Source organism: Propithecus coquereli, unplaced genomic scaffold, assembly GCF_000956105.1.
Source record: "Propithecus coquereli isolate 6110/MARCELLA unplaced genomic scaffold, Pcoq_1.0 Scaffold171, whole genome shotgun sequence".
Classification (NCBI taxonomy): Eukaryota; Metazoa; Chordata; class Mammalia; order Primates; family Indriidae; genus Propithecus; species Propithecus coquereli.
Window position 1 is genome coordinate 5554726 of NW_012141747.1, and position 19153 is coordinate 5573878.

General features: G+C 52.8%; 1 protein-coding gene across 1 annotated transcript in view; it reads right to left on the reverse strand.

The window, feature by feature from the left end:
* ZAP70 (zeta-chain (TCR) associated protein kinase 70kDa) overlaps positions 1-6734 on the reverse strand; it is a 23666-nt gene extending 16932 nt beyond the window's left edge. The window contains exons 1-2 of the mRNA XM_012641863.1: positions 6680-6734; positions 6381-6459 (exon numbers count right to left, since the gene is read on the reverse strand). The gene's annotated coding sequence lies outside the window, so the exon portion shown is untranslated. The remainder of the gene's footprint in view (positions 1-6380; positions 6460-6679) is intronic.
* Between the last annotated feature and the right edge of the window lie 12419 nt (positions 6735-19153).

Genomic DNA, 19153 nt, shown 5'->3' on the forward strand with positions numbered 1-19153 from the left:
GAGGCTGAGGCAGGAGGATCGCTTGAGCCCAGGAGTTTGAGGTTGCTGTGAGCTAGGATGATGCCACGGCACTCTAGCCCAGGCAACACAGGGAGACTTTGTCTCAAAAGAAAAAAAAAAAGACCAGCCTGAGCAAGAGCAAGACCCCATCTCTACTAAAAATAGAAAAAAACGAGCCAGGCAACTAAAAATAGAAACAAAAAATTAGCCAGGCGTGGTGGCTCGCGCCTGTAGTCCCAGCTACATGGGAGGCTGAGGCAGGAGGATTGCTTGGGCCCAGGAGTTTGAAGTTGCTGTGAGCTATGATGACGTCACGGCACTCTAGCCCAGGGCAACGGAGTAAGAGAGACCCTGTCTCAAAAAAATAAGAAGAATTTAAAAATAAAATAAAAACAAAAAGAGTCCGGAGGGCTCCTAGCTAGTCACCCTAAAGAAATGGAAACTTACATTCACACAGACCCTACAGAGGAACATTTATAACTTAACTGTTTCTCAACAGATGAACAGACAAACTGATACATGCCTACAATGCAATACTACTCAGCGATAAAATGGAACAAGGTACTAACGCACGCGATGGCGTGGACGAATGGCAAAGGCATCACGCCGACTGGAAGAAGCCAGGCTCAGAAGGCCGTGCGATCCACTCAAGCCCACAGCGGTGGCTGCCGGCGCTGGGGTGCGGAGAGGGCCTGACTGCCAAGGGGCACGAAGAGATGGGACAATAGTCTCTAATCCATACCACTTGATTGAGGCGGTAGTTTCTCAGCTGTATGCATTTGTCAAATCTTAGAATTTTTCACTAAAATGGTGTATAAATTTTACTGTATGTAAATTATACCTCAATTTTTTTAATTAAGGGGGGAAAGGAGCTGGGAGGTCCAGACGTACTGGGCACTGAAAGTAACGACTGAAACGGGGAAGTGGGTAAGGGCCGTCACACTCCTGACCCCTTGTCTCCCGCCCTCTCATCCGGCCTCCAAGTCTGCCCCCGCCCCCGGGGCTACTCTCCAGCACTGGTAACGCCACGGGCACGTGGTGGGCGCCAGGCAAGCACTCTATGCCCTCCTCCAAGCTGAGTCCCCTGAGTGATGGACACTGGTGACTCGGCTTGCCTCCTCTCCCTGACCGTTCCTGCTCTCTCTCTCCTTCCCCAGCCCCTGTCCCCTTTCTTGGGTCGTCCTGTGTGTGGCTACACATGCTGCCAAACCCACCTCTCCCGGAGCCCAGATCTCTCGCCTGTGGTCATTTTGCGCTGGCATCACCTCTTTTGATCTCCACCAACCGTTTCTATTAATACAACCTGAGATCCAGATCTCACTCACACGATATCTGTGGTAGGCTGAACCCCACAGTCTGTTTCCACGTGAGCTGAGCTCCGAGGTCTGCGAGCCCCTCCTAGGCAGCTCCTCCGAGGCCCCCCTTGCTCAAGACCCTACTGCGGCTCCCTCCTGCCCACCTCATTCACTCTAAACTCCTCATCCCCCTGCTCCAGCCACACTTGCTACTTGCCCTCCTCAAATTCGCTTTCACGCTTTCTTCCACGCAGTATCCTCCACCTAGAGCGCCTGGCCCTCCTCTGCCCTCCCCATGTCCCCAGATCCAGCCGCCGGCCCTTGGTCCTCGCAGACTCATGGAGCTGCGCCCACAAAGCATCAGGGCGCAGGGCCAGGCAGCCAGGTGGGGCTTGTCCAGGGACCACGAGGAGGGGAGGAGGTAGTGAAGCTGGTCTCTGGGGCAGGAAGCTGTGGCAGGAAACTCCTGGCGACACAGTTTGAGAAGCTCCTCCCCACAGTGGCCACAGGTGCAGCCTGGGTAGCCGGAGGCGGGTTAGGGCAGAGAGGAGTTGGGGGTCGCTGGCCCCAGGCCGGGTGCAGGGCCGCAAGCCACAGGGGGCCACCCCAGCCTGAAGCCGGGGGCTCCTGGATGCAGGAGCCTTTCCCATGCTCGCTGCCAGCAAGGACACGCAACAGCAAGGCCTGCCCCTGCTCCCACCGCCTGGGCCTTTCTGTACCCTCCGCACTTGTCAAACATGGGGCCAAGTTCCCGGGGACCCTCTGGCCAGAGATGCTGGGGTGGCCAGAGAGGGTGGGCAGAAGGAGGCAGAAGACAGAAGTCCGGGGAGCCAGAGGCAGGATCCCTGGCCTGCCCAGTGCCTCTGCTTCCAGACTACACCACGGGCCTTTGGGAGACACCCCCATGAGGCCCGTCCCACAGGGGCTGCCCCAAGGGGCTTTATCCAGGGCCCAGGTAGGACCGGGTTAGGAGCCCTGACTCAGTCTGTTGGCCTGTTCGTCCCCCAAGCCCAGCCTCCAGCTCCCCCACCGCCCAGCCCCAGCCTCCTCTTAGCTCCCGGTTCAGAGATCGGAACTTGGCCTTCCCAGAGTTCACGTCCGCTGGATCAGGCCAGAGAGGGACACCAGCCCTGTCGTCACAGCACAGGCCCTGGGAGGAGGAGGAGGAAACCTTTGGTCAGAGTATCTGCCTAAAACTCCACCATTCAAGTGTCTCCTTTGGGTAAAGGCAGCGTTAAGTCATTTCTGTTCCACAGAGACCTGAGGCCCCAAACAACATACTTCAAAGGAAAAAAGAGTCAAGGGTCAAATACGTTTTCAAACGCTGTGGAAAGCACATTAAAGGCTCTGAGAAGACCTGCATGGAAGGACCTGCTTTAGCTTTGTTTAACTCCCACACACCTTTTAGCAGAGCCTCGAAGGTCTACAGCTCCTGGGACATACTCTGACCACCAAAAGCCCCCATTAAATGCCCATGATGACAGCCCAGAGGGGAGACTGAGGCAGTCAAGCTGCAGAGGGATCGCGCCAACCCACTGCACCTGGTGGGAGGGTGGGTGCAGCACGAGCTCTGCATGCCGCCCCCGCCACAGGCCAGGCACGTCCCCACCCAAGGCGCTGCTGGAACAGGGCCAGCCCCTCACTGCCCGCACCTCCTCCTACCCACCACCACCCTGCTCCCACTCCAGCTCCTGGCTCTCTCGAACTGCCGGTCCTCCCCCGAGACCCTGAGTCCCCCCTGAAGCCATGTTTCCTGCTCCTGAATCCCAGGCGGTGGCCGGGCCCCAGTGCCCACCCACACAGAGGCAGCATTAGCATTTGTCTGTCGGCAAAATGCCAGCTTGGCTACCCAGTAAGCCACAATGGCAGCAGTTAGTCGTTCATCTATTTTTCCTGACACCAGGGGTCAGACTCGAATCATGGACCCACCATGTGGTCGTGGTGAGGTAAGCTCGCCAGACCTCGTTCAGAAAGCGGGGCCAGCAAAGGTGCCCATCACCAGGGGATTGTAGGGATTCCACGAGATGAGACCTGCCAAGTGCCAAGCCCTGGGTCTTCTCTGCTCGCCACCCTCTAGGGCTCCTGCTTTACTCTGGGTAAAAGTTCAAGTCCTCAGAGTGGCCCCCAAGGCCTTGTATGATGTGGCCATCACCTCCCTGTCCTCACTCACTCCCCTCCAGCCACACAGGCCTCCTTAGGTTAGTCGTTCAGTTCCCTTGAACAAATCAGGTCTGGTGCAACCTCAGGGCCTTTGCACTGCCTGTTCCCTCTGCCTGGTCACTTTTTCCCCAATATCCTCCACTTCATTCACATCTCTGCCTAAATGTCACCTCCTCAAGAGGCCTTCCCTGACCTCCCTCTCTAAAAATAGTGCCCCTTCTCTCTCTAGCCCTGGCCCAGGTTACTGTTCCTCACCATGTAAAATGTGATATTGTATCCACTTGATGACACGTTACTTTTATCTCTGCTAAAATGTAAGCACCATGAGAGTGAAGACTTTGTCTTGTTCCCCTCCCTATGCCAGCGAGGCACAAAGGTGCCCAAAGGTGCCCAGTACGCGCTCATGTTGTGCAGAGGCCACAGGTAGGGGGTACCTAAAAACAGCTGCAGTCTGCTGTGATGGGTGGAGAACCTCTGTGTGCCCTTGGAACCTGACAGCCCGGCAAGGGATGAGGGGCCACGGGGTGTCTGTAGGAGAGGGGATGAATGGTGGGTCTGGAGGCTTCCTCCACCAACCATGGCGGGCGAGGACAGCGGCAACCCAGAGGAGCCTGGGCACGGGCTGGTCCCTCTGCCCAGAGCAGTGCCCACACTCCTCTCCTGCCCACATGCTGCGGGGCCCTCCATTGTTCCCTCCCCTGTCCCCATCCTGGGTCGGGCCCCTCCCCGGGCTCCCAAGGCCCCCGTCCTCCCTGAAGGCCGCCGTCCCATCTGTTTGCTCCTCTGTCTCTGACCAGGCCGAGCTCCCCGATACAGGGCTGCGTTATCTTGTTTTCTATGGCAGCCCCTACTTCCTCCCAATAAACATCTGTCACACGGGTAACAACAACCACAAGAGCTTCTGTGCTGGGGACTGTACCAGGCCTTTTGCGAATATTACCCATTGACTCTAACCCTCGCCACAACTCCACTAAATGAGAACTGCTATCCCATTCCTCAGCTAGAGAAACCGAGGCTCAGAGAGTTTAACGTCACATTCGGAATCATGCAGCCTGCAAGCGGCAGGCAGGATTTGAACCCAGGCCTCTGCGGCCCAGCAGCCAGCACTAACCACTCTACCTAGCAAGTGTCCACGAGGAGGGCAGAATCCATGGCTCTGAGCTGGGTCCCCAGGGGCTCCCACGTCCTCACAGACCCCGGGCTGCCCCAAGTGTCACTGAAATTTGAGCTGCCTTTGACTGTCAAGGCCTAGAGAGCTGGGCTGTGGGAGAATTGGGGTTCAGGTTCCCAAACTCAGCAGACTCTTTAAGTGTCTGTTTGTTGACTGAACAATGCCCCCCACCCGACACAGCAGGGCTGCCCCCCAGCCCCAACCTCTACTGCCTGGGCTCCAAGAGCTGTGTGGCCTCATCAAGGAGCACCCCCTCTCTGGGTCTCAGACTCCGACTGTGAAAGGGAGGTGGACAGATGTGAATTGGGAGGACAGAGTTTGGCAGAGACCAGGGACGGCATGGGCTGTCCTGGGCCTTGTAGGATGTTGAACAGCCTATATCTGCTAGATGCCAGCAACGCCCCTGAGTCATGGCCAGAAACATCTCCAGACAGTAGCAGCCGTCCCTGGGGGCCAGGGGAGGCATAACTGGCTCTGGATGAGAACCACTGCCTCAACCCTACTCCTTGGTGGGGCAGACAGCGGGCAGCATGGAGTGGTCCAGTTGCTGCAGCCCCCGGGAGGGTCTCCAGGGACTGTGGAGTCTAGACCCGAGTCTGTCCAGAGCTAGTAATAATAACTAGGATGATAGCAGATGCTTAAGTAGCACCTACTACGTGCCAGGCACCCTGGGTATATTCACTCACTTAATCCTCATGAGAACCCTGTGCAGGAAGGATCTGTAGATGGGGAACCTGAAGCACAGAGAGGTAGAGTGACTTGCCCAATGTCACACAGCTGGTAACTGGCAGAGCCAGAAAGTGAAGCCAGGTCCCCTGGCCCCAGAGTGTGCCCGTCCACCCCATCCAGCTACCTGCCCAGGGTCCCTGCCAGAGCTGCAGGGGTGAGGCTGGAGGACAGAAAAGGAAAGAGAAGCTCTGGATTCAGCAGGAGAAGAACCTTCACGGGTGGCACCTAAGGACCTTCCATCCTGGGAGTCCCTGGCCCTAATCTCTCAGCAGGGCTTTATTAAGCGCCTACTGTGTGTTTGCTGCCTTGGCCAAGACAAGAGTAATGAAACTCATCATGAGATATTCACTCATGACCCCCATTCCTTCCTGCTGAAACTCTGTCCTGCCTGGGACACCCTTCCCAGCTCTTACTCAACAGGCAGGAACTGAGCACCTACTAGGTGCCAATATTTGCATCTGCATTTAACAGACACACAAACTGAGGCTCAGAGAGGCCAAGCAACATGCAAGGACACACAGTGGCTGAGCAGAACTTGAGTGGTTTGCGCCTTCACCTCTCCGGGTCCCCCTTGAACCTGAACTTGCCTACCAGAGGCTTGAGTCTACACTGGGCCCCTTCAAGGGAAGCATCAGCATTTTGCTGTTCAAGTTCACAGCCCTGTTGAGTGACCCTTGTATTCACAGAACCCAGGGGCCAGAGTACACATTTGCTTTCTCTGGAGGTTTCTCCACTTCCTGCAGCCAAGGACACAGCGCTGACAGGGCCCAGCAGGCCCGAGACTGAGCAGGCTTCTCTGTTCCCCCGACACCACTGCCCGGCTGACCCTCTGGAGGGGGAGCTGCCTCCCTCCGGGTGGCCACAAGCCCTGTCTGCCTCCTTCTCCAGCTGGATGCCACCCGTCCCAGTCCTGCTGCCCTCCCGGTCCTCCCCAGTAGCCTCCTGACTCCCGGTCCTGGCCTGCCCCAGACATGGGCCAGCCCTGGAGACAGCAGCCCAGTGCACTCCATCTGGGCACGACTTACCTGGGGATGTGTCAATGATGTCCAGGCAGACAGGCCACCCGTGGGCTGTCTGGTCCCCAACGCCAACACAGTGCTGGTCCTGGATGAAGAACTGGAGCTTAAGAAGCCGATGTGGGTTCCCCCAGCCTGAGAGCCCCTGTGGGCTCAGCACCCTCCCCGCACGCACAGGCTACGGATGTCACACCCCGCTAGGGTTTCTCACTTGGGGGGTTTATTCACCCTCTGGTAGGTGCCCCAGAACCCCCTGGGACGGCCGTGGTGGCAGGACACAGGCAGAAGACCCAGGGACAGCCATTTACCTGGACAACCCAGTGGCAGCCCCCGGGCCCGAGCAGGGCAGGGACCCGGCCGGAAGGCCTGGTGTCTGGTGTACTCTTGCCAGTGGGTTTCGCTGAAACTCAACCTATTTCCTTGATGTGAAGACAGGAAAGGGGGCTGTGCTTGAAGCTCACATCAAAGTCACAAAGTGCTGTGTTCAAGGAAAATCGCAGACCACGTGCTGAGGGGAGGGCAGAGGGCATTTCCGGGGCCGAACAGTGCCTGCCCCAGCAGCGGGGTGGGACTTACGGGGAGGTGAGGCTGGCTGAGGGCAGGTGCTGTGCGAGGACAAGGGTTCCAATGGCAGCTCCGAGCCTGGGGTGGGGAAGGCGGGACCTGTGTGCTGGAATGGGGGTGGTAGCCGGGGCAGAGGGGGGACTCCCGGTGTGCACTGGCAACTGGGATGCTCCCACTTTCCCCTCCTAAGGGGCATCTACCGGGGGCCTGCCCCTGGCTGAACCACCCATAGGAGTGATTCATTTATTCCATGGGCAGGTTAAAGCTGCGGGGAGGAGAAACCCTCTAAGTTAGCCCATGCCCTAAAGGTTGGGAGCTCCTTCTGCATGTCAGGCATCAGGACAGCAATGACAGCCTGCCCCTGCCCTCAGATGGCTCCCAGGCTAGAGCGGGGCAGCTGGGTAGACAGGGAGATCAGCCCTAGGACAGCGTGTGCAGTGCCTGGTGCGTGCAGTGTCTGTGTGTACAGCCCCGGTGCAGCCTGGGGGCTGTCAGGAAGGGTTCCAGGAGGAGTCAGCCATACAGTGGAGACACGGAGACAGGGTGTCTCCCCAGCACGCGCCCGGTCCCAGCCCGGCCCCACCTGGGGCTTACCCCACATGGCTGCACCTGGCTGATCACCACCTCCTGCTCTGGCCACTGCCTCTCCCTCATCCTCCTCTCCTCCCTTCCCTACACTTGTGCGCCCCCCATGAGGGCACCCACCTCATATCCACACCCTCAGATGAAGACCCACATAGCTGCTCACTGAGCTCCATCTCTCCCTCCGGTGCCCCAAGGCCTCTGGGGGCCACTCACCGACCACCTTCTTGCCCTCTTGGGCACCGGGAGAGGTCTTCACAGCTCACCCACCTGTGGGACCCACCTCAGGGACCTATGTGGGACTGCCCTGGGTCCATAGTTGAGTCCCCAAGAACCTTTCGGCTCTGGGTCCTGCCACCCCCAGGGGAAGTGGGCTGGGCTCCCCAATTTGCCAGAGGTTCTCTCCATGCCCCACCCTAGGTCTCCTTCTTGGGACCTCCTCCCCAGGTCTCTGCTCTCCTCTGGCTGCCTGAATCCCCCTTCAGACCAGGCTCCTGGCTAGGATATTTTCTCTCACATAGATTCTCCTAAAGCTGTTTTTTGTTTTTTGTGTTTTTTTTTGAGACAGAGTCTCACTCTGTTGCCTGGGCTAGATTGCCATGGCGTCAGCCTAACTCACAGCAACCTCAAATTCCTGGGCTCAAGCAATCCTCCTGCCTCAGCCTCCCGGGTAGCTAGGACTACGGGCATGAGCCACCATGCCTGGCTAATTTTTTGTTTCTATTTTTAGTTGATTGCCTAATTTTCTTTCTATTTTTAGTAGAGACGGGGTCTCGCTCTTGCTCAGGCTGGTCTCAAACTCCTGAGCTCAAACGATCCACCCGCGTCGGCCTCCGAGAGTGCTAAAATTACAGGCTAAAGCTGTTTTTGTTAGAAGCATTCTCTTCCCTTGTGGGCATCAGTAAACTCAGGATGCAGGAAAAGTCTTTGTGTCCCTGCTCCACACTCTTTTCTTGGAGTATTGAGAGAAGACTCCAGAACACTGAAGAGAGGGGAAACTATATCATCAGAATCACACAAATACAGCAATAATAACAGGAGCACTTATCATGTGCCAGACAATGCTGTGAGTACTTTACAATTAACAACCCACTTAATCCACTTTCCAGGTGAGGTAAGTGAAGCCCAGAGAGGTTAACTAACACAGCAGTCCCCAACCTTTTTGGCACCAAGGACCGGTTTCATGGAAGACAATTTTTCCATGTACTGGGGACGGCGGTGTGCAGGAGAAGGCTTGGGAACGACTCAAGCGCATTACATTCATTGTGCAGTCGAACCTCTCTGCTGATGATAACCTGTATTTGCAGCGGCTCCCCAGGGCCAGCACCACCACCTCAGCTCCACTTCAGATCATCAGGCATTAGATTCTCATAAGGAGCTCGCAACCTAGATCCTTCACGTGCGCAGTTTACAGTGGGCTTTGCTCTCCTATGAGAATCTAATGCTGCCACTGATTTCATAGGAGGCAGAGTTTATGCAGTGATTCGAGTGACGAGAAGCAGCTGTAAATACAGACCAAGTTTCGCTCTCTTGCCGGTGGCTCACATCCTGCTGTGCAGCCCAGTTCCTAACAGGCCAGGGGGCTGGGGACCTCAGAACTAATAGATGCCAGTGGCCAGGCAGTCTGGCCACAGCCCACACACTTGTAGACATAAGAGAAGAAAACTTTGGTTGCAAAATATCTCCCCATTGGGGGCCAGGACCCCAGGGAGCTGGAGGCTGAACCAGCACATGGGGCACTGGGGGGAGGCAGCATTTGGAGGCCACGGGATGAGGCGCCTCTGTGTGGGTGGGGGGCTTCCAGTCTCAGGGTCTCCAGGCCCTGAGAAGGGAAACTTTCAGCCTCTTCCCTACAGCCGTGCCTCTTCCTGTCCCAGAGGCTGGTCCTGAAACTGCAAAGGAAAGCCGGTTCTGAGATTGGGCTGCAGATAATCTAGATTGGCGTGCAGATAAAGTCGTCTGTTCTGCCAGAGTGAATGGAGGTGGATTCTACTTCTGAACGTTTACAGAAAAGGGTGAACGGATGGAAACATGGGCTGGGAAAGTTGCGGTGCATTTGCCCCGTTGGGTTCAGGTAAATGTTCACTCCAGACACCCTGAGGGCCTCGGAAGAAATTGATCACTCGCCCCCACTCCCCAGATCTTTGCCCACACTGTGTCCCCGGCTGAACTCTCTTCTCCAGCCTCTTCAACTGCCTGACTCCTAATCCTCTTTCAGGTCTCCCATTAAATGTGGCTTCCTCCCAGGTTTCCCCATCCTCAGACTGGACAGGGGCGGGGCTTTCCATTTTGCCCAAGTCGAGCAGGCCAGGTTTGGCTGCACAGTTAAGCAGACACCGGGCCACTGCTGGGAAACACCAGCAGGTAGACTGGGGGTGGAGGTTCCAGCCTGGGGTGGGGGTTACACCTCAGTACGGTGACCCCCCCCCAAAGGACAGCCCCCACCACTCAGGGCCCTCCTGCATTCCCTCCCACACAACTGTGTGCAGCTCAACTGCCTTCCCTCGGGGTGGACAGTGACTTTTATCTCCTTGTCCCTTTCTGGTTCTGCCACTTATCGCCAAGGGACCTAAAGCAAGTTCCTCCGCCTCTCTGCGCCTTAATTTCCTCATTTGGGAAATGGGGATGATAATGGCACCTACCTCCTAGCGCTGTTGTGAAAATTAAAATAGGGCTGAAATCAAATGCTCCATTGTTGCCATCATCATCATCATCTTTAGATATTCCCGGTTTCTGTAGCGTGCGAGCAACTGACTGCACGTCCAAGTGCAGCAACGGGGTTCCCTTGCGCCCTCCAGCGGCAGCTCTGGAGTATTGCACGCTGCCAAGCACAACTCAGGCGTCTCTAAAGGTTGAAAGTGACCACCGCCCTCCCCTGAAATACCAAGTTAGTCCAGGCTGGTTTAAGTCAGAAGAGTATTGCTTGGCCACATGCTGTGCCCTCCCCAAGGGGCTTCTCAAATGGCTGGCTCCTTCTGAATTCCCACGCCTGGGAAATGCCTGACTTGTGAGGTCTGGGGCAGACAGACACTAGGTGGGGCTGGGCACACTTTAGCTGCTACCTGTCCTCTCTTGGAGCACCTGCCCTGGCCAAGTACTGTGGCTGGCAGGTCACCTGGGGTGACTAGGACCCCACTCTCATGGAGTGTTCAGTCTTCCCATTCCCCTCTCCCCTGTCCCCGGCTTCAGTTTCCTTATCTGTGAAATGGGAATGGTCGTGCTCACCTCACAGTGAAGGGGTAGATCACAGAGGCCACCCCCCATGGAGAGCTCTGGGAGGGTGGTATGGTGGATGTATTTGCCCACCAGGGCACTGTGCCGGCACAGGGAGGCGTCCAATAAATGCTGACTTGAGTGGGGACCAGTGCTCAATAGATACCACCCAATGCTCCCTCCCCCTGCCCCACCCCATTCTTCTTCCCCATCCTCCTCCCACCTCACCTCTTGCCCCCTCACTGCTCCCTCCTCTCACCCCCTCCCCAATTTCTCCCCCCCATCCAACACCTCCTCCCACCCTATTCCTCTGCCCTCCCCACAGGCACCCAATTCCTCCTTCCCCTCCCCCACCATTGTCCCCATCCTCCTCCTGTCCCCTCCTTGCCCCCTCATTTTATTCCACCCCTTCCCCTCACAGCCCCCCTGGCCCCTCCATTCTCACCCACTTCTCCCCCTCCGCTCCCCCACGCCCTGAGGGCCAGGCCTGGATGATGGAGTTGGGGGGTGGTGGCCAGGCCGGAGTCCAGCCCGGCTAATGCTTGAAGTTTCAGGTGGGAGTTTGACTGAACTGACATCACCCTTCATTGGTATGTAGCTGATGGGACTTTCTGTGTCACCTATGTACGGGACATGGAATTTGGAATTTTCATCCATAAAAAGGACAAAAGTGGATGTTGATGGGCAAAAGTGATGAACTGGGCTGGATATTTTCAGTTTGCCTTTCTAAACCTCCTCTCTAATGTGGGGCTCAGAAACCGATGCCCCCAAAAATGGTGCTTTGACACGCTGAACTGAAGGAGCCCCAGTCTCTCTGACCTCCTCCCTCTTCCTGCCTCTCAATCCTCAGTTTCTCCCAAAGCACAGGATGAAACTGTTCTCTGAATTTCTCCCTTATCTGGCTAATGTCTGGACCATCAGAGAAAAAAGCAATGATCTCTGGTCTCTTCCCTGAGTTTTCATTAACTGAACTCATATCACGGGAAGAAAGACTGACATCTGTCAGCACACCTGGACAGACTTTTGTTCCAAACCATTGTCTGCTCTGTGGCCCAGCAAACTTTTTCCCAGGCCATTGTATGTTCTTCAAGCCCATTGAATTCCCCTAAAACTCATTTACTACCCCCCTAAAATCATCCAGACTTGCACATCTCCCTTTCCTCTAAAAGGAAGGGTGGTTTCCATAGTGTAGTGGTAAAAAAAATAAATAAATAAAAATTTTAAAAATAAACAAATAATTAAATAAAAAGAAGGTGTATAAGCATCTGTACCCCAGTGAGATATTGGGTCATCACGCTGTGATTTTTCCCTGTGCACACTAATAAATTTGTTATGTTATTGCTCCTATTAATCTGCCTTTTGTCAGTTGATTTTTCAGCGAAGCCTCAGGACAAAGGGGAAGTAGTGGCCCCTACACTGCTCTTCTCTACCTGCTCCGTGCCCTGGGAGGCTGATGACTGGCTCCAGTGACGCCCTTCCCTTCTAGCTTCCTGTTGGGTTTGGCCAATGGCAGCCATTTGTAGGAGATGAACGGGCGAGAGGAGGTGAGTTCGGGATGTTTATTCCCCTGATCTCTTCTCGCTGAGTGCTTCCCATGTGCCCATGTGCCTCCACCAAAGGGCACAGCCTGTCAGAGGCTCTCTCTTACTTTTTCTGGATGTTACCTCCCTTAATGGTAACAGCTTCCCGCTCTTGCTCACCCCAGGGAGCTTCACCATTCTTTGTTGGTTTCCCTTAACCCTGCTCACAGCTTTATAAATAACCCCCCTTCCTCACACTCTCAATTACCCCATTTCTATGTCCTGGTCACTCAAGCGTGAAATCACCTCTCCTTCTGGTGAGCTCCCACGATTCTTACCAGTCTCTTTGTATAACACCTGCCATATTCCCACCTCCCGTGAAAGATGTTTAGTATGGCAACGTTCTCACGCCACCCTAGAGTGCGATCTTGCTCAGGGCAAAATCCATGCCTGATTCGTCTGTGGTTCCCTCATCGTATTTCTGTATCGTCTTCATATGAGGTGTTCAATGCATCAATACTTTATTAAATGAGTAAATCCATAGCTTGTCAGGCTTGTCCTTGGGTAAATGTACTGAGTCTCCTGCTCTGGCCGTTAATACCCTGTCGCCCTAAGCATCCTGTGGTAAAGCACTTTGTCTTGCCCATTCAAGATCAGGACAGGAAGGTAAACGTTTTTGCAGAATACACCCACAGCCAGAAATGCAATGTCCTGTGCATGGTGTTTGGATGGAGAACGTCCCCACATTACAGTAGCTGCAAGTCCTGGTTAGGCTGGCCCCCACCACCTGGCTTAGACAGAGGAATTGTACTTCAGCTGTTTCTGTTTTTTTGCAAATTTTCTGAGATTCTTTTCTTCAGAATTTTGCCACCAAGTTTTTCCATTCATTATAAAAATATTATATGTCATGTGTGCCGGAGGAGATCTAAAATAAAACACAACAAAAACCATACTGCTCAACGAAATACATAGGCATTCTGAGGGTCTACTTGTTGGGCAGCAATAGAGGCTGGTGTCTCTGAGGGGCAAGGATTCTGCTTCCCGGCAGGAAGGAGTGTCGGCTATGAAACGCGTTTTGCCTCTGGACAGCACAGACCCCCCAGGAAGCCCCCTTCCCCCCACCTTCCCATGGAACTCAGGCCATCCGCAGCTTTGACTCATCTCTGTGGGATGAAGCCACAGTCCTGACCACTTCTTTTGGTACCTCGAGGGGCAGGGAGGAAACATGGTGGGCCCGATGGATGAGCCCTGGTCAGAAGAGGAAGGTGGACACGAGGGGGAGGTGGCTGGCCTGAATGGGCTACCAGTCCCAGGAGCCTTGGCATTTAGGGAAAGCAAAGCCACTCCTGGGTCAGAAGACACTTCATCCCCATCACACACCTCCGCCCCCTTTCTCTGGGGGCAAGCTGAGCACCCAACCCAGTGTTGGGCGGGAACCGAGGGGCCCTTGGGTAGCTGCTCTTCCTTCTGTGATTGGGAACGTGTGTCCCCAGGGATGCAGCACAGGGCACAAAATTCGGAAGTGCAGACTATTTGCTTTGTGGCGTCTGCTCATGGTCAGCGCCTTTGTGCTGGAGCCCTCGCATCCAGGGGCATAACCAAACATTCAACAACTGGCACTGACCAGTCACAATGACCACAGGAGCAGAGCCCTGGAGGGCCACTGCTGTGCCAGGAATTAACCCCTCTTTTGCAGGATCATGGGGAAGTCAGTGGGAGGTTCTGGGAAGTGGCCTTCAATACTCTAACAGGCAGTGCTGCACCTCTGCCAGTGTCAACGAGCTGAACATCAGCCCTGCTCTCACCTCTCCCTCACGGCCTCATCCCTCCCCACCCTCTTATAGTTGCATTTTTCCTTTCTTTTCTACATCCATATTCTATTTTCCAATCTTTCAGCCAGAGGCTATTCCCTCTTTTCTTGCAGTAGCCCTCCATATGGGGACAGGTGTGGCCTAACCTGCAGTGGCCTTGAGAGGACAGCATGGCCCAAACCAGGGATCCCCAAATCTGGCTGTGCATCAGAATCACCCAGGCTGTGCCTGAAACTGATAGCCCAGGTCACGTGTACTTTTACGGAGCATGCCAGTGATGCTGAGCACAACCAGGCCTAGAGGTCCCTGCCTTCCTCCTAAATCCAGGATCAGCAAGGAGCTCCGGGGGCAACGTTGCCTCAAACACACTCGATTTCTTGGAAGGAAGGTCGGCGCTAAGAGCCACTCACAACGGCTGTTTCCTCCTGATGCATGCTATCAACCCCAGCAGCAACAGCACGGTGGCGGCGAGGATTGCTGCCACTGAGACAGCAGCGATGATGATGTTCCTCTGCAGGAAGTGCAGAAGCTGCCCGCAGGGCATACTCCTGTAGTGACCATCTAAAGGAGAAGACAGGGCAGAGTGAACTGAGACAGATCCCTGCTGAGTTACCCAGACCAGGACCAAACCTGCAAGGACAACCATTAGTTCTGCTCATAGCAGAAACGAAAACCTTGGATCTCAGCCACTGGTTCCGGAAATTCTCTTGGGGGAAGGAACTGGCTTTGTTTAGGGAAACACATTCGTAAGATGAGATGCTGCTGGGCGGTGGAGATGAGATGCTAGGGTGTGGGCCGGCATGCAAGAAAGTGACCAAAAAGAGGGTTCAACAAACCAGTCTGTAGGAGGTGTTCAGAGGCAGGGGGAAAGGAGGCAGGGGCATCATAGGAGGTAGAAAAGTCCTGCAGCAAAGGCTTTTAAGAACAATGGAGGCAAATATTCGGTTTGCAGCTTTCCACAGGGCAGTGACATAACCTCTTCTCTGCTGCCTCCTCCCTGCCCCCCGGCTTCAGGCAATTCTGCTGTATACACCATCTGCCTTGTGTGTGTATCTTTGGGGGGGTTCATGTCTGCACCAACATGAGGCAAACGTAATGCCAGAGGTGATCTCGAGCTCGTACGGCCCTCTAAGGACTTAACAGAAATCTTGAGTGTGGATTTGAAATACCCCCGACACCAGCTTGAGAGTACAAGGCAACCTTCCCTAGATCTCAAAGAAGGGAGATACCAGCTGACATCACGGACTCCTAGAGCTGTCACCCCATTTGTTATGTGACCAAAAAAGAAAAAGAAATCAGGAAATGGGGCATAGAGGTATGACCACAGGAACCAGCTGGTTTCGCGAGGAGAGCTGTGAGGACAGCCAATGACGCAGGCAAAAGAGGGCTGGCCAACGGCCTTCTTGGGTTGTGGGTAGAAAATTGGGCATGTCCAGCTGTCGCCTTCATCTGTGCTATGTCAAGAGGCAGCTTATCAAGCAGCAAAAAGGGTTCTGTGCAATAATTCAGCATTTAATTTCTGAGTTAGAAGTGACAACCGGCTATAATTTTGACAGTGAGTGGCTGTGTGGAGGGGGTGTACCGGGCTTGGTGCCAGCATGGGCGAGTTTCTACCCACTCTGAACAGGCCTGGGCTCAGGTGTGAACAAGGATGAAGATGCCAGGCACCTCAGGGACTAGGTCAACATTCGGCATGTAATGCCTCCTGCTTGTTCAAAGCCTCCATGTCTGGCACTGGCCAGGGCTTGGCAGATGATGCTCATGTTATGAATGACCCTGGCTGTGTGGAAACAACTTAAAAGTGGCATTTTCTTGAAAGGGTGGTCCAATTTCTGAAGTTAGTTTAATTCCTAATTTTAACTGCAGATCATATGCTTTTGTGGTGAATTAAAGGTGTCAGTTAAAATACCATGAAAGGCAAAAGAGACATTCTGGAGCCATCTGTACTTAAGTATCCTAAGTACTTAAGTTCATGCTATTTAGATTATTACCTGTTTTATCTGCTCCTTCAAGTGTTTCTTTATCTACAGTAGTTAATTGCTTACTTAAATCCCTGTTGAATAGAGAGGATTCTCCGCCCCTCTTCTCCTCTGAAATGTGATCTACAAAAGATAAAATGTGTTTAGCTATAAACAATCATTGGCCTGTGATCAGTTCTGTTTCTATGATGAAAGTAGCTTCTTTTAGAGTCAAAGTGAGGAGTTAGGGAGGGTTTAAGGGAAGAGTATAAATGTGATACAGTACATCGGCATTTTGTTTTTGTTTATTTTTTTAAATCTAACAAATTCTGGGGTAAACCACCCATAGCTGAGGCAGTGTTTCTCACACTTGAGTGTGCATCAGAATCGCGGAGAGGCCTTATTAAAACCCATACTGCTGGGCCCCACCCCGAGGTTTCTGATTCTGGAAGTGTGGGGTCAGCCTGAGAACGTGCATGTCTCACAGATCCCAAGAGATGCGGCAGCTGCCGGTCAGGGACCACACTTAGAGGACCCGAGAAAGAATTTCTCAGCCAGTCGCTGAGCCTCCCTGAGCCCCAGCCTCGGTCTCCACTTGCATAAAATAGAGATAAGATCTACCTTGCAGATGGCAAAATGTTCATGAAAATAATTTTTAAACCACCAAGTACTATAAAAAATATTTCTTGCATTGCAAGGACAAGATAGGAAAACTACGCTGAAATATGCATTTATTGGTAGAAGGATTGCAGAATAGTAGGAAGAAGACAGAGTAGAAATAAGAAATATTTGCATCCTAGCTCTGCCATTGGAACCTGCGAAAGGGCCTGAGTGAGTTCAGCTTGGAGAAAATGGGGCGGCCAGGACGGCTGTCTCTCCCAGAGGCGCAGTGGCCAGGGGAGAGGCTGAGAGATGTTGTGAGAAGTTCCAGGGAGCAAATTGGAACCAATAGGTAGGCACTGCAGAGAAATCTATTTGGACTGTTTAGCAGTTAGAAAGTAGAGCTATGAAAAAGGGAATAGGAGAAGATGAGAAGTAATGAATCTCACGGCCCCAGAAGACTTTGGCAGGCTGGATCCCCCAAGCCCAGATGGGAGAACTCTGAGAGCCAGAGGGGCAGCTTTGGGTGAGTTTGGTACATCTTCCTTGGCCAGGTTCATGAAGGGACAGAGAATTATCAAAATGTGATTAGGATTATTATGTGGGTGTGTGATAACAGCCTCGTGAAGTTCTGATTATTCCTGGGAAAAGAAAGGAATTTGTTCCTTATTCAACTTGTCTTAGAAAAGAGAGAAAACTCCCAATTTAATATGACTCATACTTAACTTGACTTTTGAAATAACAACTTGTCAAATCAAAGTCAAGAAATGAACAATCACAGACAGAAAACTCTGGATAGCATGGAGTTGTCTGTGACCTGCCTTGCTCTCCCACAGAGCTGTAAGAAAGAACAGACTTGAGACTTGAACACACAACTTTACTTTCCTTGTCTCTATACCGGGGGGATGGGGGCAGGGGGAGCGACAGAATTAAGAGCCACCGTCTATACTTATCATGAATACGGTTGTAAGTTTTCATTTACCTAAGGTTCTTTGGACAGTTGGAAGGATGTTTTTGACGTGTGATGGGCTGTGATTTTGATCATTTGTTGTATTATTTCTTGTGGGGAAAAATAAGCACAATTATCAAATTTTCTTCCAGTCTGAGCTGCTGTCCACAGACCTGGGCACACCTTTTACAAGATACATCACTTCTCAAAGGGCCCTCTTCCTATCCAGCCCTTTTGACTGTTGATTTTTGTTTTTGTTTTTGTTTTTTTGGAATGGTCACTGCTGCCAAGGAGGAGGTGCAGTCAGTGTAGTCTGGAATTTCCTGGTCCCTGCAGAGTGGCCTCAGAGCAGCTCCCTACTTCTGACGGTGGGCATGGTCAGCTCCCTTACCTGGGGGTGTGACCCTCACCACTGCCCTCAGGGTCTGCTCAGCTCTCTTCTTTCCACACTCTCTCTACTCAGAAAAACCTTCTCAAGCAGGTCAGCCCCTCTTCTGTTCTTCCAGAGGCCCATGCAAATAAAATCTAGCACTTTTCTAAAGACTTTCGATTTTAGCATGTTTATATCTAATAATTATTTATTGACTAGGTTGACACCCCTATGAGCTATGAGCTCTGAGAGGACAAGAATGCCTCATTTAACTTTCCAGCTTCCGGAACAGTACCTATGACCAAGTAGGAGAGGTCAGTAGTGAGGTCTTGAGTGAGAGAATGAGTCTTGAAGAATCTTGACTGCAGCCTCAGGAGAGTCTCTGAGCCAGAACCACCTCACTAAAACCTGTCTTGTTAGCCAAGACTGCCGTCATCTGAAGGCTGACCAGCGCTGGAAGGTCTGTTTCCAAGATCACTTATACAGCAGTTGGCAGAAGGCCTCACCTCCTCGCTGGCTATAGGCAGGAGGGTTCAGTTCCTCACCACAAGGGCCTCTCCTTAGGACTACTTGACTGTCCTCACAGCACGGCAACTGACTTTCGCCAGAGTGAGTGATCCAAGACCCAGCAAGGCAGAAACCACCATGTCTTTCATGACCTAATCTATGAAGTAGCACACCATCACTTCTGCCACGTTCTGGTCATTAGAAGCAATCACTAAGTCCAAGCCACATGCATGGGGAGCTCCGCCTTTTGAAGGGAGAGGTAGCAAAGAATTTGTGGACATATTTTAAAACCATAATAAGAGTGGAATTCCAAAAAACATCACTGAGCAAAGGAAACATGTGCTTGCATCCATATGAACATACGGATTTAAATCTGTTACCTCTGGCTTTCTGCAAGAATTGTGGTTGGAGAGAAGCAGCTCCCTTTCTGAGGCAGGACTTGGGTATATGTCCTATACCATCAAGCAGAGATCCATGAATGGTTTCCAAGATATTAATAGTAAGTTGAGCCATATGAGATTATTGATATTTGACCATTTTTGACCTACATAGACAATAAGTTCAAATGACTCAACCTAACATTATAGTCCCAAGGGAAGTTTTCTAATCTACATATTTCTTCTAATTTTGAGGTTCCTAGAAACCCAAAATCATGATTATCAAGACAAATGTAATGACCAATTTGTAATGTGATCCTTTCTTAATAAA